Raw genomic sequence first — 17,976 nt, 5'->3', positions numbered from 1 at the left:
CGCCGTCGGCCCGGCGACTAGCGGTAACCCAGGCGGGAAGCTGCGCTCCGTCCGAGTCAGACTCGGTCGTCGCGGCCCGGCTGAGGCTCGCTCTTGTCGAGGGGCGCGGCGCTGCGCCGGCGACTTTGCCCGCGCGAGGCACGCTTTGCGATGGCCCGAGGCGGGAAGCTGCGCCCCGTCCGAGTCAGACTCGGTCGTTGCGGCCCGCCCGGTCACGCGATGCGGCCAGGATGCGGAGTTTTGCCGGCGCTGGGGGGATCCGGAAGGACGAAGGGGCGACGGTGGCGGTCACAGCTCGTCGCCTCCGTGACCCAGACGGGACTGTGCGCACCCCGAGTCAGACTCGGTTCGGCGCGGCCCGCTGCGGCCGGCTGGCGAGGTGAGATGTGGGCCATTGCCGCGCTCCCGACGAACCGTTCCGGGGGGCTGGTGACGTCGCGCGTTCGGCGCTGGATGCTGCGACCGGGAGGGAAGCTGCGCCCCGTCCGAGTCAGACTCGGTCGTTGCGGCCCCCCCGAGCCCGCACGCCTCACGCGGAGGGGTCATACGCCCCGGCGGCCACGATAGACGCCTCCCGCTTCGCGGTGGTCGGGAAGGCGTGTGCGGATATGTGCGGAGGTTGGGACTCGGGCGTGGTCTTTGAGAAATCGGTTTCGCGGTCGACCGGCGCGGCCGGCGGACGCCCACGTGGCGTGCCGCAAGTCGGATCGCGCGCTCGGCCTCCGTGGATGGCCTCTGGGTGAGGTTGAGCCGGGGCGTCTCGGTTTCGCTGCCGTACGGTTCGCGCTAGGCCTGCGCGGGCGGCGCGGGGCGCGCGCTCGCGCGGCGGCCGTAGCGCTGGAGTGCGACCCGCAAGTGGGGAGGAACCGTCCACCCAACGCCGGCGGTAGCCGGGGCCGGTGGGGGCCCTACCAAGGCGGGTCATGGGCGCATGTCGGTCAGGTTATAAGAGTGTTTTTTTCGCTCCGGGCTAGAGCCGGGTGAGGTCGTCTCGAACCACGTGCCTGAAGGCCGCCTCGCGCCGGATTCGGCCCCGCTCATTCGTCGGAGTGACCGCCCGACGCGGGCATCGCTAGATTAGCCGTGGCCCCGATCCTTCCCCATCGACAGCCTTTCGCCCCCTGTGCTCCGGCCTGTTAATAGAGGCGGCCGGTACCCCTTCCTTGGATGAGAGAGAATCCTTAACGGACCATTCGCAGATTTTCGCCCGGCCTCTGTTTACCGAGGCGGCCGGTACCTCCGTCTGCCTTGGATGGACCGCATCCGCAGATTTTCGTCCGGCCTTAGCTTAAGGAGACGGCCGTTGCCTCCACACCTTGGAGATGATATTCGCTCCGGGCTAGAGCCGGGTGAGGTCGTCTCGAACCACGTGCCTGAAGGCCGCCTACGCCGGATTCGGCCCCGCTCATTCGTCGGAGTGACCGCCCGACGCGGGCATCGCTAGATTAGCCGTGGCCCCGATCCTTCCCCATCGACAGCCTTTCGCCCCCTTCGCTCCGGCCTCTGAGGCGGCCGGTACCCCTTTCTTGGATGAGACAGAACCCTTGACGGGCCGTTCGCAGATTTTTGCCCGGGCTTTATTTACCGAGGCGGCCGGTACCTCCGTCTGCCTTGGATGGACCGCATCCGCAGATTTTCGTCCGGCCTTAGCTTAAGGAGACGGCCGTTGCCTCCACACCTTGGAGATGATATTCGCTCCGGGCTAGAGCCGGGTGAGGTCGTCTCGAACCACGTGCCTGAAGGCCGCCTACGCCGGATTCGGCCCCGCTCATTCGTCGGAGTGACCGCCCGACGCGGGCATCGCTAGATTAGCCGTGGCCCCGATCCTTCCCCATCGACAGCCTTTCGCCCCCTTCGCTCCGGCCTCTGAGGCGGCCGGTACCCCTTTCTTGGATGAGACAGAACCCTTGACGGGCCGTTCGCAGATTTTTGCCCGGGCTTTATTTACCGAGGCGGCCGGTACCTCCGTCTGCCTTGGATGGACCGCATCCGCAGATTTTCGTCCGGCCTTAGCTTAAGGAGACGGCCGTTGCCTCCGATCCTCCGGGCTAGAGCCGGGTGAGGTCGTCTCGAACCACGTGCCTGAAGGCCGCCTACGCCGGATTCGGCCCCGCTCATTCGTCGGAGTGACCGCCCGACGCGGGCATCGCTAGATTAGCCGTGGCCCCGATCCTTCCCCATCGACAGCCTTTCGCCCCCTGTACTCCGGCCTGTTAATAGAGGCGGCCGGTACCCCCACCTTGGATGAGCCAGAATCCTTGACGGACCATTCGCAGATTTTTGCCCGGGCTTTGTTTACCGAGGCGGCCGGTACCTCCGTCTGCCTTGGATGGACCGCATCCGCAGATTTTCGTCCGGCCTTAGCTTAAGGAGACGGCCGTTGCCTCCGATCCTCCGGGCTAGAGCCGGGTGAGGTCGTCTCGAACCACGTGCCTGAAGGCCGCCTCGCGCCGGATTCGGCCCCGCTCATTCGTCGGAGTGACCGCCCGACGCGGGCATCGCTAGATTAGCCGTGGCCCCGATCCTTCCCCATCGACAGCCTTTCGCCCCCTGTACTCCGGCCTGTTAGTAAGGCGGCCGGTACCCCCCTTTCTTGGATGAGCCAGAATCCTTGACGGACCGTTCGCAGATTTTTGCCCGGCCTGTGTTTAAGGAGGCGGCCGGTACCTCCTTCCTTGGATGACCCACTACCCTTGACGGGCCCATTCGCAGATTTTTGCCCGGCCTGTTAATAGAGGCGGCCGGTACCCCCTTTCTTGGATGACCTACTACCCTTGACGGGCCATTCGCAGATTTTTGCCCGGCCTGTGTTTAAGGAGGCGGCCGGTACCTCCTTCCTTGGATGACCCACTACCCTTGACGGGCCCATTCGCAGATTTTTGCCCGGCCTGTTAATAGAGGCGGCCGGTACCCCCTTTCTTGGATGACCTACTACCCTTGACGGGCCATTCGCAGATTTTTGCCCGGCCTGTGTTTAAGGAGGCGGCCGGTACCTCCTTCCTTGGATGACCCACTACCCTTGACGGGCCCATTCGCAGATTTTTGCCCGGCCTGTTAATAGAGGCGGCCGGTACCCCCCTTTCTTGGATGACCTACTACCCTTGACGGGCCATTCGCAGATTTTTGCCCGGCCTGTGTTTAAGGAGGCGGCCGGTACCTCCTTCCTTGGATGACCTTCTACCCTTGACGGGCCATTCGTGGATTTTTGCCCGGCCTGTGTTTAGGGAGGCGACCGGTCCTCCGTAACTTGATCGGATTTCCCTTCCGGCCTGAGTTTATGGAGGCGGCCGGTCCTCCGTAGCTTGATTGGATTTCCCTTCCGGCCTGTGTTTATGGAGGCGGCCGGTCCTCCGTAGCTTGATTGGATTTCCCTTCCGGCCTGAGTTTATGGAGGCGGCCGGTCCTCCGTAGCTTGATCGGATTTCCCTTCCAGCCTGTGTTTAAGGAGGCGGCTGGTCCTCCCCGGTCGGTTGCCAAGCGACCGGGACCCGCAAGTGGGCAGGAACCGTCCACCCAACGCCGGCGAGCCGGGGCCGGTGGGGGCCCTACCAAGGCGGGTCTAACTTCAGGCGGTGCAAACGGGGGAGGGGGGTAAGGACGGCTGCCGGGAGCAGACAGCCGTCCCCGGGAGGGGGTAGTAGCTTCGCGGCGGCCGCCGGGAGCAGACGGCCGTCCGCGGATTCTGCCAATGCCTGTAGGACTTTGAATATTTCACAGCCGTGCTGTGGCACTTAGAAAATTTTTCAGAGATGTGGCACTTAGAAAGTTTTTCAGAGATGTGGCACTTAGAAATTTTTTCAGAGATGTGGCACTTAGAAATTTTTTGAGAGATGTGGCACTTAGAAATTTTTTGAGAGATGTGGCACTTTGAAAATTTTTGAGAAATGTGGCACTTAGAAAATTTTCTCTCTCTCTCTCTGGAAGTGCCGTGCCTTCTTCAGTTCTGCTATCCGAGCAGGGGACGCTTGCTGGCGGCCGTTACCAGCGCTCGGACCAGGCCCAATTGATTTGCATGGAAAACAATTGCGTCCCCCATGCTCGTTCTGACTATATTTTGCGAAAGGGGGGTAAAGTGATGAGTACACTAAGTGGGGGGACCAACCCATGTACTCTAGAAAAAGTACATGGGTTGACAAAAGACCAGTTGGTAATGCACCCCTGGTACCCCAACCCCTGGTACCTTTAGGCACTTAGAAAAAATTTCGCCCAAATTTGGAGGTCGCTCCAGGGGAAGAGGCCGAATTTTCGCCTATTACGGCCGACCGCGGGAACCAGCCGAGGCGGACGCTTTTCGGCGCAAGAGCCGTTGGCACTTAGAAAATATTCGCTAAACTTCAAAGGACCTCCAGGGGAAGAGGCCGAATTGTCACTTTTTCTGGCCGACATCGGGAACCAGCCGAGTCGGACTCTTTACGGCGGAGCAGCCGTTGGCACTTAGAAAATATTCGCCAAACTCGGCCGGACTTCCAGGGGAAGAGGCCGAATTGTCACTTGTTCTGCCCGACATCGGGAACCAGCCGAGTCGGACACTTTAAGGCGGAGCAGCCGTTGGCACTTAGAAAATATTCGCCAAACTTGAACGGACCTCCAGGGGAAGAGGCCGAATTTTCACCTGTTCTGGCCGACATCGGGAACCAGCCGAGTCGGACGCTTTAAGGCGGAGCAGCCGTTGGCACTTAGAAAATATTCGTTAAACTTGAAAGGACCTCCAGGGGAAGAGGCCGAATTGTCACTTGTTCTGGCCGACATCGGGAACCAGCCGAGTCGGACGCTTTACGGCGGAGCAGCCGTTGGCACTTAGAAAATATTCGCCAAAATGTTCCGGACCTCCAGGGGAAGAGGCCAAATTTTCACTTGTTCTGGCCGACTGGGTGAACCGGCCGAGGCGGACACTTTACGGCGGAGCAGCCGTTGGCACTTAGAAAATATTCGTTAAACTTCAACTGACCTCCAGGGGAAGAGGCCGAATTTTCACTTGTTCTGGCCGACATCGGGAACCAGCCAAGTCGGACCCTTTACGGCTGAGCAGCCGTTGGCACTTAGGAAATATTTGCCTTAACTCGGCCGGACTTCCAGGGGAAGAGGCCGGATTTTCACTTGTTCTGGCCGACATCGGGAACCAGCCGAGTCGGACACTTAAAGGCTGAGCAGCCGTTGGCACTTAGGAAATATTTGCCTTAACTCGGCCGGACTTCCAGGGGAAGAGGCCGAATTTTCACTTGTTCTGGCCGACATCGGGAACCAGCCGAGTCGGACGCTTTACGGCGGAGCAGCCGTTGGCACTTAGAAAATATTCGTTAATCTTGAACGGACCTCCAGGGGAAGAGGCCGAATTTTCACTTGTTCTGGCCGACATCGGGAACCAGCCGAGTCGGACTCTTTACGGCGGAACAGCCGTTGGCACTTAGGAAATATTCGCCGAACTCGGCCGGACTTCCAGGGGAAGAGGCCGATTTTTCACTTGTTCTGGCCGACATCGGGAACCAGCCGAGTCGGACTCTTTACGGCGGAGCAGCCGTTGGCACTTAGGAAATATTTGCCAAAATGTTCCGGACCTCCAGGGGAAGAGGCCGAATATTCACTTGTTCTGGCCGACATCGGGAACCAGCCGAGTCGGACACTTTACGGCGGAGCAGCCGTTGGCACTTAGGAAATATTCGTTAAACTTCAACTGACCTCCAGGGGAAGAGGCCGAATTTTCACTTGTTCTGGCCGACATCGGGAACCAGCCGAGTCGGTCTCTTTACGGCGGAGCAGCCGTTGGCACTTAGGAAATATTCGCCGAACTTGGCCGGACTTCCAGGGGAAGAGGCCGGATTTTCACTTGTTCTGGCCGACATCGGGAACCAGCCGAGTCGGACACTTTACGGCGGAGCAGCCGTTGGCACTTAGGAAATATTCGCCAAAATGTTCCGGACCTCCAGGGGAAGAGGCCGAATTTTCGCTCGTTCGGGCCGACATCGGGAACCAGCCGAGTCGGACACTTTAAGGCTGAGCAGCCGTTGGCACTTAGGAAATATTCGCCTTAACTCGGCCGGACTTCCAGGGGAAGAGGCCGGATTTTCACTTGTTCTGGCCGACATCGGGAACCAGCCGAGTCGGACTCTTTACGGCGGAACAGCCGTTGGCACTTAGGAAATATTCGCCGAACTCGGCCGGACTTCCAGGGGAAGAGGCCGATTTTTCACTTGTTCTGGCCGACATCGGGAACCAGCCGAGTCGGACCCTTTACGGCGGAACAGCCGTTGGCACTTAGGAAATATTCGCCTTAACTCGGCCGGACTTCCAGGGGAAGAGGCCGGATTTTCACTTGTTCTGGCCGACATCGGGAACCAGCCGAGTCGGACTCTTTACGGCGGAACAGCCGTTGGCACTTAGGAAATATTCGCCGAACTCGGCCGGACTTCCAGGGGAAGAGGCCGATTTTTCACTTGTTCTGGCCGACATCGGGAACCAGCCGAGTCGGACCCTTTACGGCGGAACAGCCGTTGGCACTTAGGAAATATTCGCCTTAACTCGGCCGGACTTCCAGGGGAAGAGGCCGGATTTTCACTTGTTCTGGCCGACATCGGGAACCAGCCGAGTCGGACTCTTTACGGCGGAACAGCCGTTGGCACTTAGGAAATATTCGCCGAACTCGGCCGGACTTCCAGGGGAAGAGGCCGATTTTTCACTTGTTCTGGCCGACATCGGGAACCAGCCGAGTCGGACCCTTTACGGCGGAACAGCCGTTGGCACTTAGGAAATATTTGCCTTAACTCGGCCGGACTTCCAGGGGAAGAGGCCGGATTTTCACTTGTTCTGGCCGACATCGGGAACCAGCCGAGTCGGACTCTTTACGGCGGAACAGCCGTTGGCACTTAGGAAATATTCGCCGAACTCGGCCGGACTTCCAGGGGAAGAGGCCGATTTTTCACTTGTTCTGGCCGACATCGGGAACCAGCCGAGTCGGACTCTTTACGGCGGAACAGCCGTTGGCACTTAGGAAATATTTGCCTTAACTCGGCCGGACTTCCAGGGGAAGAGGCCGGATTTTCACTTGTTCTGGCCGACATCGGGAACCAGCCGAGTCGGACTCTTTACGGCGGAACAGCCGTTGGCACTTAGGAAATATTCGCCGAACTCGGCCGGACTTCCAGGGGAAGAGGCCGATTTTTCACTTGTTCTGGCCGACATCGGGAACCAGCCGAGTCGGACCCTTTACGGCGGAACAGCCGTTGGCACTTAGGAAATATTTGCCTTAACTCGGCCGGACTTCCAGGGGAAGAGGCCGGATTTTCACTTGTTCTGGCCGACATCGGGAACCAGCCGAGTCGGACTCTTTACGGCGGAACAGCCGTTGGCACTTAGGAAATATTCGCCGAACTCGGCCGGACTTCCAGGGGAAGAGGCCGATTTTTCACTTGTTCTGGCCGACATCGGGAACCAGCCGAGTCGGACTCTTTACGGCGGAACAGCCGTTGGCACTTAGGAAATATTCGTTAATCTTGAACGGACCTCCAGGGGAAGAGGCCGAATTTTCACTTGTTCTGGCCGACATCGGGAACCAGCCGAGTCGGACGCTTTACGGCGGAGCAGCCGTTGGCACTTAGGAAATATTTGCCTTAACTCGGCCGGACTTCCAGGGGAAGAGGCCGAATTTTCACTTGTTCTGGCCGACATCGGGAACCAGCCGAGTCGGACCCTTTAAGGCTGAGCAGCCGTTGGCACTTAGGAAATATTTGCCTTAACTCGGCCGGACTTCCAGGGGAAGAGGCCGATTTTTCACTTGTTCTGGCCGACCGGGGGAACCAGCCGAGTCGGACACTTTACGGCGGAGCAGCCGTTGGCACTTAGGAAATATTCGCCAAAATGTTCCGGACCTCCAGGGGAAGAGGCCGAATTTTCACTTGTTCTGGCCGACCGGGGGAACCAGCCGAGGCGGACACTTTACGGCGGAGCAGCCGTTGGCACTTTGAAAATATTCGCCAAAATGTTCCGGACCTCCAGGGGAAGAGGCCGAATTTTCACTTGTTCTGGCCGACCGGGGGAACCAGCCGAGGCGGACACTTTACGGCGGAGCAGCCGTTGGCACTTTGAAAATATTCGCCAAAATGTTCCGGACCTCCAGGGGAAGAGGCCGAATTTTCGCTCGTTCGGGCCGACCGGGAGAACCAGCCGAGGCGGACACTTTACGGCGGTTGAGCCGTTGGCACTTAGAAATTATTCAGACTTCCATAAACACACATCGGCCTTTTGCCGTCACTGCCCGGGATGGGCACCGTGGTAGCTAGGACAGTTCGTGTGACAGCTTCCGCTGGCACTTAGACAATTTTTAAAATGAAAATAAACAGTTCTGCACATACGTGCCGACTATATTTTGCGAAAGGGGGGTAAAGTGATGAGTACACTAAGTGGGGGGACCAAGTACATAAAGCCTACCCCTGGTACCTCAGAGAGGCCGAATTGACACATTTTGTGTCCGACCGCGGGAACCAGACGAGGCGGACGCTTTTCGGCGCAAGAGCCGTTGGCACTTAGAAAATATTCGTTAATCTTGAACGGACCTCCAGGGGAAGAGGCCGAATTTTCACTTGTTCTGGCCGACATCGGGAACCAGCCGAGTCGGACGCTTTACGGCGGAGCAGCCGTTGGCACTTTGAAAATATTCGTTAAACTTCAACTGACCTCCAGGGGAAGAGGCCGAATTTTCACTTGTTCTGGCCGACATCGGGAACCAGCCGAGTCGGACGCTTTACGGCGGAGCAGCCGTTGGCACTTAGAAAATATTCGTTAAACTTCAACTGACCTCCAGGGGAAGAGGCCGAATTTTCACTTGTTCTGGCCGACATCGGGAACCAGCCGAGTCGGACGCTTTACGGCGGAGCAGCCGTTGGCACTTAGAAAATATTCGTTAATCTTGAACGGACCTCCAGGGGAAGAGGCCGAATATTCACTTGTTCTGGCCGACATCGGGAACCAGCCGAGTCGGACGCTTTACGGCGGAGCAGCCGTTGGCACTTAGAAAATATTCGTTAATCTTGAACGGACCTCCAGGGGAAGAGGCCGAATATTCACTTGTTCTGGCCGACATCGGGAACCAGCCGAGTCGGACTCTTTACGGCGGAACAGCCGTTGGCACTTAGGAAATATTCGCCGAACTTGGCCGGACTTCCAGGGGAAGAGGCCGGATTTTCACTTGTTCTGGCCGACATCGGGAACCAGCCGAGTCGGACACTTTACGGCGGAGCAGCCGTTGGCACTTAGGAAATATTTGCCAAAATGTTCCGGACCTCCAGGGGAAGAGGCCGAATATTCACTTGTTCTGGCCGACATCGGGAACCAGCCGAGTCGGACACTTTAAGGCTGAGCAGCCGTTGGCACTTAGGAAATATTCGCCTTAACTCGGCCGGACTTCCAGGGGAAGAGGCCGGATTTTCACTTGTTCTGGCCGACATCGGGAACCAGCCGAGTCGGACACTTTAAGGCTGAGCAGCCGTTGGCACTTAGGAAATATTTGCCTTAACTCGGCCGGACTTCCAGGGGAAGAGGCCGGATTTTCACTTGTTCTGGACGACCGGGGGAACCGGCCGAGTCGGACACTTTACGGCGGAGCAGCCGTTGGCACTTAGGAAATATTTGCCAAAATGTTCCGGACCTCCAGGGGAAGAGGCCGGATTTTCACTTGTTCTGGCCGACATCGGGAACCAGCCGAGGCGGACACTTTACGGCGGAACAGCCGTTGGCACTTAGGAAATATTCGCCAAAATGTTCCGGACCTCCAGGGGAAGAGGCCGATTTTTCACTTGTTCTGGCCGACATCGGGAACCAGCCGAGTCGGACCCTTTACGGCGGAACAGCCGTTGGCACTTAGGAAATATTTGCCTTAACTCGGCCGGACTTCCAGGGGAAGAGGCCGGATTTTCACTTGTTCTGGCCGACATCGGGAACCGGCCGAGTCGGACACTTTAAGGCTGAGCAGCCGTTGGCACTTAGGAAATATTCGCCTTAACTCGGCCGGACTTCCAGGGGAAGAGGCCGGATTTTCACTTGTTCTGGCCGACATCGGGAACCAGCCGAGTCGGACACTTTAAGGCTGAGCAGCCGTTGGCACTTAGGAAATATTCGCCTTAACTCGGCCGGACTTCCAGGGGAAGAGGCCGGATTTTCACTTGTTCTGGCCGACATCGGGAACCAGCCGAGTCGGACTCTTTACGGCGGAACAGCCGTTGGCACTTAGGAAATATTTGCCTTAACTCGGCCGGACTTCCAGGGGAAGAGGCCGGATTTTCACTTGTTCTGGCCGACATCGGGAACCAGCCGAGTCGGACTCTTTACGGCGGAACAGCCGTTGGCACTTAGGAAATATTCGCCGAACTTGGCCGGACTTCCAGGGGAAGAGGCCGATTTTTCACTTGTTCTGGCCGACATCGGGAACCAGCCGAGTCGGACTCTTTACGGCGGAACAGCCGTTGGCACTTAGGAAATATTTGCCTTAACTCGGCCGGACTTCCAGGGGAAGAGGCCGAATTTTCACTTGTTCTGGCCGACATCGGGAACCAGCCGAGTCGGACTCTTTACGGCGGAACAGCCGTTGGCACTTAGGAAATATTCGCCGAACTTGGCCGGACTTCCAGGGGAAGAGGCCGATTTTTCACTTGTTCTGGCCGACATCGGGAACCAGCCGAGTCGGACCCTTTACGGCGGAACAGCCGTTGGCACTTGGGAAATATTTGCCTTAACTCGGCCGGACTTCCAGGGGAAGAGGCCGAATTTTCACTTGTTCTGGCCGACATCGGGAACCAGCCGAGTCGGACTCTTTACGGCGGAACAGCCGTTGGCACTTAGAAAATATTCGTTAAACTTCAACTGACCTCCAGGGGAAGAGGCCGAATTTTCACTTGTTCTGGCCGACATCGGGAACCAGCCGAGTCGGACTCTTTACGGCGGAACAGCCGTTGGCACTTAGAAAATATTCGTTAAACTTCAACTGACCTCCAGGGGAAGAGGCCGAATTTTCACTTGTTCTGGCCGACATCGGGAACCAGCCGAGTCGGACGCTTTTCGGCGGAGCAGCCGTTGGCACTTAGAAAATATTCGTTAATCTTGAACGGACCTCCAGGGGAAGAGGCCGAATTTCCACTTATTCTGGCCGACATCGGGAACCAGCCGAGTCGGACGCTTTACGGCGGAGCAGCCGTTGGCACTTAGGAAATATTTGCCTTAACTCGGCCGGACTTCCAGGGGAAGAGGCCGATTTTTCACTTGTTCTGGCCGACATCGGGAACCAGCCGAGTCGGACCCTTTACGGCGGAACAGCCGTTGGCACTTAGGAAATATTTGCCTTAACTCGGCCGGACTTCCAGGGGAAGAGGCCGATTTTTCACTTGTTCTGGCCGACATCGGGAACCAGCCGAGTCGGACTCTTTACGGCGGAACAGCCGTTGGCACTTAGGAAATATTCGCCAAAATGTTCCGGACCTCCAGGGGAAGAGGCCGAATTTTCACTTGTTCTGGCCGACCGGGGGAACCAGCCGAGGCGGACACTTTACGGCGGAGCACCCGTTGGCACTTAGAAAATATTCGCCAAAATGTTCCGGACCTCCAGGGAAAGAGGCCGAATTTTCGCTCGTTCGGGCCGACCGGGAGAACCGGCCGAGGCGGACACTTTACGGCGGTTGAGCCGTTGGCACTTAGAAATTATTCAGACTTCCATCAAACACACATCGGCCTTTTGCCGTCACTGCCCGGGATGGGCACCGTGGTAGCTCGGACAGTTCGTGTGACAGCTTCCGCTGGCACTTAGACAATTTTTAAAATGAAAATAAACAGTTCTGCACATACGTGCCGACTATATTTTGCGAAAGGGGGGTAAAGTGATGAGTACACTAAGTGGGGGGACCAAGTACATAAAGCCCTCCCCTGGTACCTCAGAGAGGCCGAATTGACACATTTTGTGTCCGACCGCGGGAACCAGCCGAGGCGGACGCTTTTCGGCGCAAGAGCCGTTGGCACTTAGAAAATATTCGTTAATCTTGAACGGACCTCCAGGGGAAGAGGCCGAATTTTCACTTGTTCTGGCCGACATCGGGAACCAGCCGAGGCGGACGCTTTTCGGCGCAAGAGCCGTTGGCACTTAGAAAATATTCGTTAATCTTGAACGGACCTCCAGGGGAAGAGGCCGAATTTTCACTTGTTCTGGCCGACATCGGGAACCAGCCGAGTCGGACGCTTTACGGCGGAGCAGCCGTTGGCACTTAGAAAATATTCGTTAATCTTGAACGGACCTCCAGGGGAAGAGGCCGAATTTTCACTTGTTCTGGCCGACATCGGGAACCAGCCGAGTCGGACGCTTTACGGCGGAGCAGCCGTTGGCACTTTGAAAATATTCGTTAAACTTCAACTGACCTCCAGGGGAAGAGGCCGAGTTTCCACTTGTTCTGGCCGACATCGGGAACCAGCCGAGTCGGACACCTTACGGCGGAAGAGCCGATGGCACTTAGAAAATATTCGTTAAACTTGAACGGACCTCCAGGGGAAGAGGCCGAATTTTCGCTTGTTCAGGCCGACCGGAGGAACCGGCCGAGTCGGACACCTTACGGCGGAAGAGCCGATGGCACTTAGAAAATATTCGTTAAACTTGACAGGACCTCCAGGGGAAGAGGCCGAATTTTCGCTCGTTCAGGCCGACCGGAGGAACCGGCCGAGTCGGACACCTTACGGCGGAAGAGCCGATGGCACTTAGAAAATATTCGTTAAACTTGACAGGACCTCCAGGGGAAGAGGCCGAATTTTCGCTCGTTCAGGCCGACCGGAGGAACCGGCCGAGTCGGACACATTACGGCGGAAGAGCCGATGGCACTTAGAAAATATTCGTTAAACTTGACAGGACCTCCAGGGGAAGAGGCCGAATTTTCGCTCGTTCAGGCCGACCGGAGGAACCGGCCGGGTCGGACACCTTACGGCGGAAGAGCCGATGGCACTTAGAAAATATTCGCCAAAATGTTCCGGACCTCCAGGGGAAGAGGCCGAATTTTCACTTGTTCAGGCCGACCGGAGGAACCGGCCGGGTCGGACACGTTACGGCGGAACAGCCGTTGGCACTTAGAAAATATTCGTCAAAGTCGTCCGGACCTCCAGGGGAAGAGGCCGAATTTTCGCTCGTTCGGGCCGACCGGAGGAACCGGCCGGGTCGGACACGTTACGGCGCAACAGCCGTTCGCACTTAGAAAATATTCGCCAAAGTCGTCCGGACCTCCAGGGGAAGAGGCCGAATTTTCGCTCGTTCGGGCCGACCGGAGGAACCGGCCGGGTCGGACACGTTACGGCGCAACAGCCGTTGGCACTTTGAAAATATTCGCCAAAATGTTCCGGACCTCCAGGGGAAGAGGCCGAATTTTCGCTCGTTCGGGCCGACCGGAGGAACCGGCCGGGTCGGACACGTTACGGCGCAACAGCCGTTGGCACTTTGAAAATATTCGCCAAAATGTTCCGGACCTCCAGGGGAAGAGGCCGAATTTTCGCTCGTTCGGGCCGACCGGAGGAACCGGCCGGGTCGGACACGTTACGGCGCAACAGCCGTTGGCACTTTGAAAATATTCGCCAAAATGTTCCGGACCTCCAGGGGAAGAGGCCGAATTTTCGCTCGTTCGGGCCGACCGGAGGAACCGGCCGGGTCGGACACTTTACGGCGCAACAGCCGTTGGCACTTTGAAAATATTCGCCAAAATGTTCCGGACCTCCAGGGGAAGAGGCCGAATTTTCGCTCGTTCGGGCCGACCGGGAGAACCAGCCGAGGCGGACACTTTACGGCGCAACAGCCGTTGGCACTTTGAAAATATTCGCCAAAATGTTCCGGACCTCCAGGGGAAGAGGCCGAATTTTCGCTCGTTCGGGCCGACCGGGAGAACCAGCCGAGGCGGACACTTTACGGCGGTTGAGCCGTTGGCACTTAGAAATTATTCAGACTTCCATCAAACACACATCGGCCTTTTGCCGTCACTGCCCGGGATGGGCACCGTGGTAGCTCGGACAGTTCGTGTGACAGCTTCCGCTGGCACTTAGAAAATTTTTAAAATGAAAATAAACAGTTCTGCACATACGTGCCGACTATATTTTGCGAAAGGGGGGTAAAGTGATGAGTACACTAACTGGGGGGACCAAGTACATAAAGCCTACCCCTGGTACCTCAGAGAGGCCGAATTTTCGAATTCTGAGGCCGAGCTGGGGAACCAGACGAGGCGGACACTTTTCCGAGCGAGAGCCGATGGCACTTAGAAAATTTTCGGCTAAGTCGGCAGGACTTCCAGAGCGAGAGGCCGAATATTCGTCATCTGTGGCCGACCGGGGAACCAGCGAAGGCGGATAGGCGGTCACGGATGTCCCGCCGGCTGGTCCGCGGGCCAATTTGGGTCCCGTAATTTAGCGGTCGCGGTCCGGAATCCACGCCGGCCGGGGAACCAGCGCAGGCGGATAGGCGGTCACGGAGGTCCCGCCGGCTGGTCCGCGGGCCAATTTTGGTCCCGTAAGTGAGCGGCCGCGGCCCGGAATACACGCCGACCGGGGAACCAGCGAAGGCGGATAGGCGGTCACGGAGGTCCCGCCGGCTGGTCCGCGGGCCAATTGGGGTCCCGTAAATTAGCGGTCGCGGCCCGGAATTCGCGCCGGCCGGGGAACCAGCGCAGGCGCATAGGCGGTCACGGAGGTCCCGCCGGCTGGTCCGCGGGCCAATCGGGGTCCCGTAAGTTAGCGGTCGCGGCCCGGAATTCGCGCCGGCCGGGGAACCAGCGCAGGCGGATAGGCGGTCACGGAGGTCCCGCCGGCTGGTCCGCGGGCCAATCGGGGTCCCGTAAGTTAGCGGTCGCGGCCCGGAATTCGCGCCGGCCGGGGAACCAGCGCAGGCGGATAGGCGGTCACGGAGGTCCCGCCGGCTGGTCCGCGGGCCAATCGGGGTCCCGTAAGTTAGCGGTCGCGGCCCGGAATTCGCGCCGGCCCGCAGCCACCACCAGGCGGATAGGCGGTCACGGAGGTCCCGCCGGCCGGTCCGCGGGGGGAACTGCGCCCTCTGGCGGACACGCTATTGTAAATGAATGGGGTTTGGCACTTAGTGCATTTTTCGCCGAAGCCGACGAGCGCTCCGGGCGAGGAGGCCGGATTCTCGCCATCCGTGGCCGGCCGGGGAACCGGCCAAGGCGGATAGGCGGTCACGGGGGTCCCGCCGGCTGGTCCGCGGGCCAATTGGGGTCCCGTAAGTTAGCGGTCGCGGCCCGGAATCCGCGCCGGCCAGCAGCCACCGGGAGGCGGATAGGCTGTCACGGAGGTCCCGCCGGCTGGTCCGCGGGCCATTTAGGGTCCCGTAGGTGAGCGGTCGCGGCCCGGAATCCAGGCCGGCCAGGAGGCACCGCCAGGCGGATAGGCGGTCACGGAGGTCCCGCCAGCTGGTCCGCGGGCCATTTATGGTCCCGTAAGTTAGCGGTCGCGGCCCGGAATCCACGCCGGCCAGGAGGCACCGGCAGGCGGATGGGCGGTCACGGAGGTCCCGCCAGCTGGTCCGCGGGCCGTTTAGGGTCCCGTAAGTTAGCGGTCGCGGCCCGGAATCCACGCCGGCCAGGAGGCACCGCCAGGCGGGTAGGCTGTCACGGAGGTCCCGCCAGCTGGTCCGCGGGCCAATTAGGGTCCCGTAAGTTAGCGGTCGCGGCCCGGAATCCGCGCCGGCCAGCAGCCACCGCCAGGCGGGTAGGCTGTCACGGAGGTCCCGCCGGCCGGATCCGCGGGCCAATCAGGGTCCCGTAAGTGAGCGGTCGCGGCCCGGAATGCACGCCGGCCAGCAGGCACCGCCAGGCGGATAGGCGGTCACGGAGGTCCCGCCGGCCGGTCCGCGGGCCAATCAGGGTCCCGTAAGTGAGCGGTCGCGGCCCGGAATGCACGCCGGCCAGGAGGCACCGCCAGGCGGATAGGCGGTCACGGAGGTCCCGCCGGCCGGTCCGCTGGCCAATTACCTCCAGCCGAGCGGATATGAACTTTATTAGCACCTTCTACGAGATGGCGGAGCCTTATTCGACAACCAGCACCTCGGCTTAGCATTTTCCACGGCCCGCTGATCTTCCAGAAGACGTCCAGCCGGTTTCCTCCTCACATTTTAAGCCGGCCGAGGCTTCCGGCACCCCGGCTAAGCTTTCTCCACGGCCCGCTGAGCTTCCAGAAGACCTCCAGCCGGTTCTCCCGGTGCTTTCCTCCTCACGTTTTAAGCCGGCCGAGGCTTCCGGCACCCCGGCTAAGCTTTTTCCCACACCCCGCTGAGCTTCCAGGGGACCTCCAGCCGGTTCTCCGCGCGCTTCCTCCTCACTTTTAAGCCGGCCGAGGCTCCAGGCACCCCGGCCAAGCGTTTCCCACGGCCCGCTGAGCTTCCAGGGGACCTCCAGCCGGTTCTCCCGGTGCCTCGCGCCTCGCTTTGTGAGCCGGCCGAGGCTTCCAGCACCTCGGCTGAGCGTTTCCCACGGCCCGCTGAGCTTCCAGGGGACCTCCAGCCGGTTCTCCCGGTGCCTCGCGCCTCGCTTTGCGAGCCGGCCGAGGCTTCCAGCACCTCGGCTGAGCGTTTTCGGCGGCCCGTTGCTCTCCCGGAGGTCGCAACGGGGAGTTACCTCCCTCTCGCGGACACGGCGAGTAAATACACCGCCTCTCGCACTTTGCGCGGGTAAACGGCGGGAGTAACTGTGACTCTCTTAAGGTAGGCTCACTTGACATTTATTTATTCATGTATTTATTTATTTTTGACGGTTCGCGGAGGCGATGACGCTCCGCGCGGGTAAACGGCGGGAGTAACTGCGACTCTCCTAAGGTATGCTCACTTGACTATTTATTCATGTATTTATTTATTTTTGACGGTTCGCGGAGGCGATGACGCTCCGCGCGGGTAAACGGCGGGAGTAACTGTGACTCTCTTAAGGTAGGCTCACTTGACATCTATTTACTTATGTATTTATTTATTTTTGACGGTTCGCGGAGGCGATGACGCTCCGCGCGGGTAAACGGCGGGAGTAACTGTGACTCTCTTAAGGTAGGCTCACTTGACATTTATTCATTTATGTACTTATTTATTTTTGACGGTTCGCGGAGGCGATGACGCTCCGCGCGGGTAAACGGCGGGAGTAACTGTGACTCTCTTAAGGTAGGCTCACTTGACATTTATTTTGGCGGTTCGCGGAGGCGCCGGGAGGCCGTGCGCGCGCGCGCAGAGCGGCCGAATAACGCTCCGCCGGCCCCGGGTGATTACCGAGAGGCTCCCCGGCCTCGCGGAGCTCCGACGCTCCTCCGCGGGACCTCCGGCGGCCGGCGCGCTCGCGCACCACCCCCCGGCACCGCCGGGAGGCCGTGCGCGCGCGCGCAGAGCGGCCGAATAACGCTCCGCCGGCCCCGGGTGATTACCGAGAGGCTCCCCGGCCTCGCGGAGCTCCGACGCTCCTCCGCGGGACCTCCGCGGCCGAAAATAGCTCCAAGCCCAGCGGATCGGCTGCTTGGAAGCACCGCGCCGTCCGGCTCCACCTGGTACCCTCGCACGGCTCTCATCTCCCCCCCCGCACGGACTTCCGAGCGCTCGGGGAGACGCTCGGAAGCTGCCCGTGCCGTCGCGGCGGGGAATTGCCTCCCTCTGGCGGACGCGGCGAGTAAAAACACCACCTCTCGCACTTTGCGCACACTTACTTGCGTGGGTCCGCTTCCGATGACACTTGAGCGGCCGAACGGCGGGAGTAACTACGACTCTCTTAAGGTAGGCTCACTTGACATTTATTCATGTATTTATTTATTTTTTGACGGTTCGCGGAGGCGATGACGCTCCGCGCGGGGTAAACGGCGGGAGTAGCTGTGACTCTCTTAAGGTAGCCTGACTCGACGTCTTTTTCAAACGGTGGCTGGAGGACCCAGGCGGTTCTCGGGGGTGCGTCGCTCCTCACTTTTGACGCCCGAGGAGGCTCCCGGCACCTCGGCTACGCGTTTTCG

The sequence above is a fragment of the Syngnathus scovelli genome, unplaced genomic scaffold, assembly GCF_024217435.2.
Source record: "Syngnathus scovelli strain Florida unplaced genomic scaffold, RoL_Ssco_1.2 HiC_scaffold_209, whole genome shotgun sequence".
Taxonomy (NCBI): Eukaryota; Metazoa; Chordata; class Actinopteri; order Syngnathiformes; family Syngnathidae; genus Syngnathus; species Syngnathus scovelli.
Note: the sequence above shows the minus strand (reverse complement) of the source record.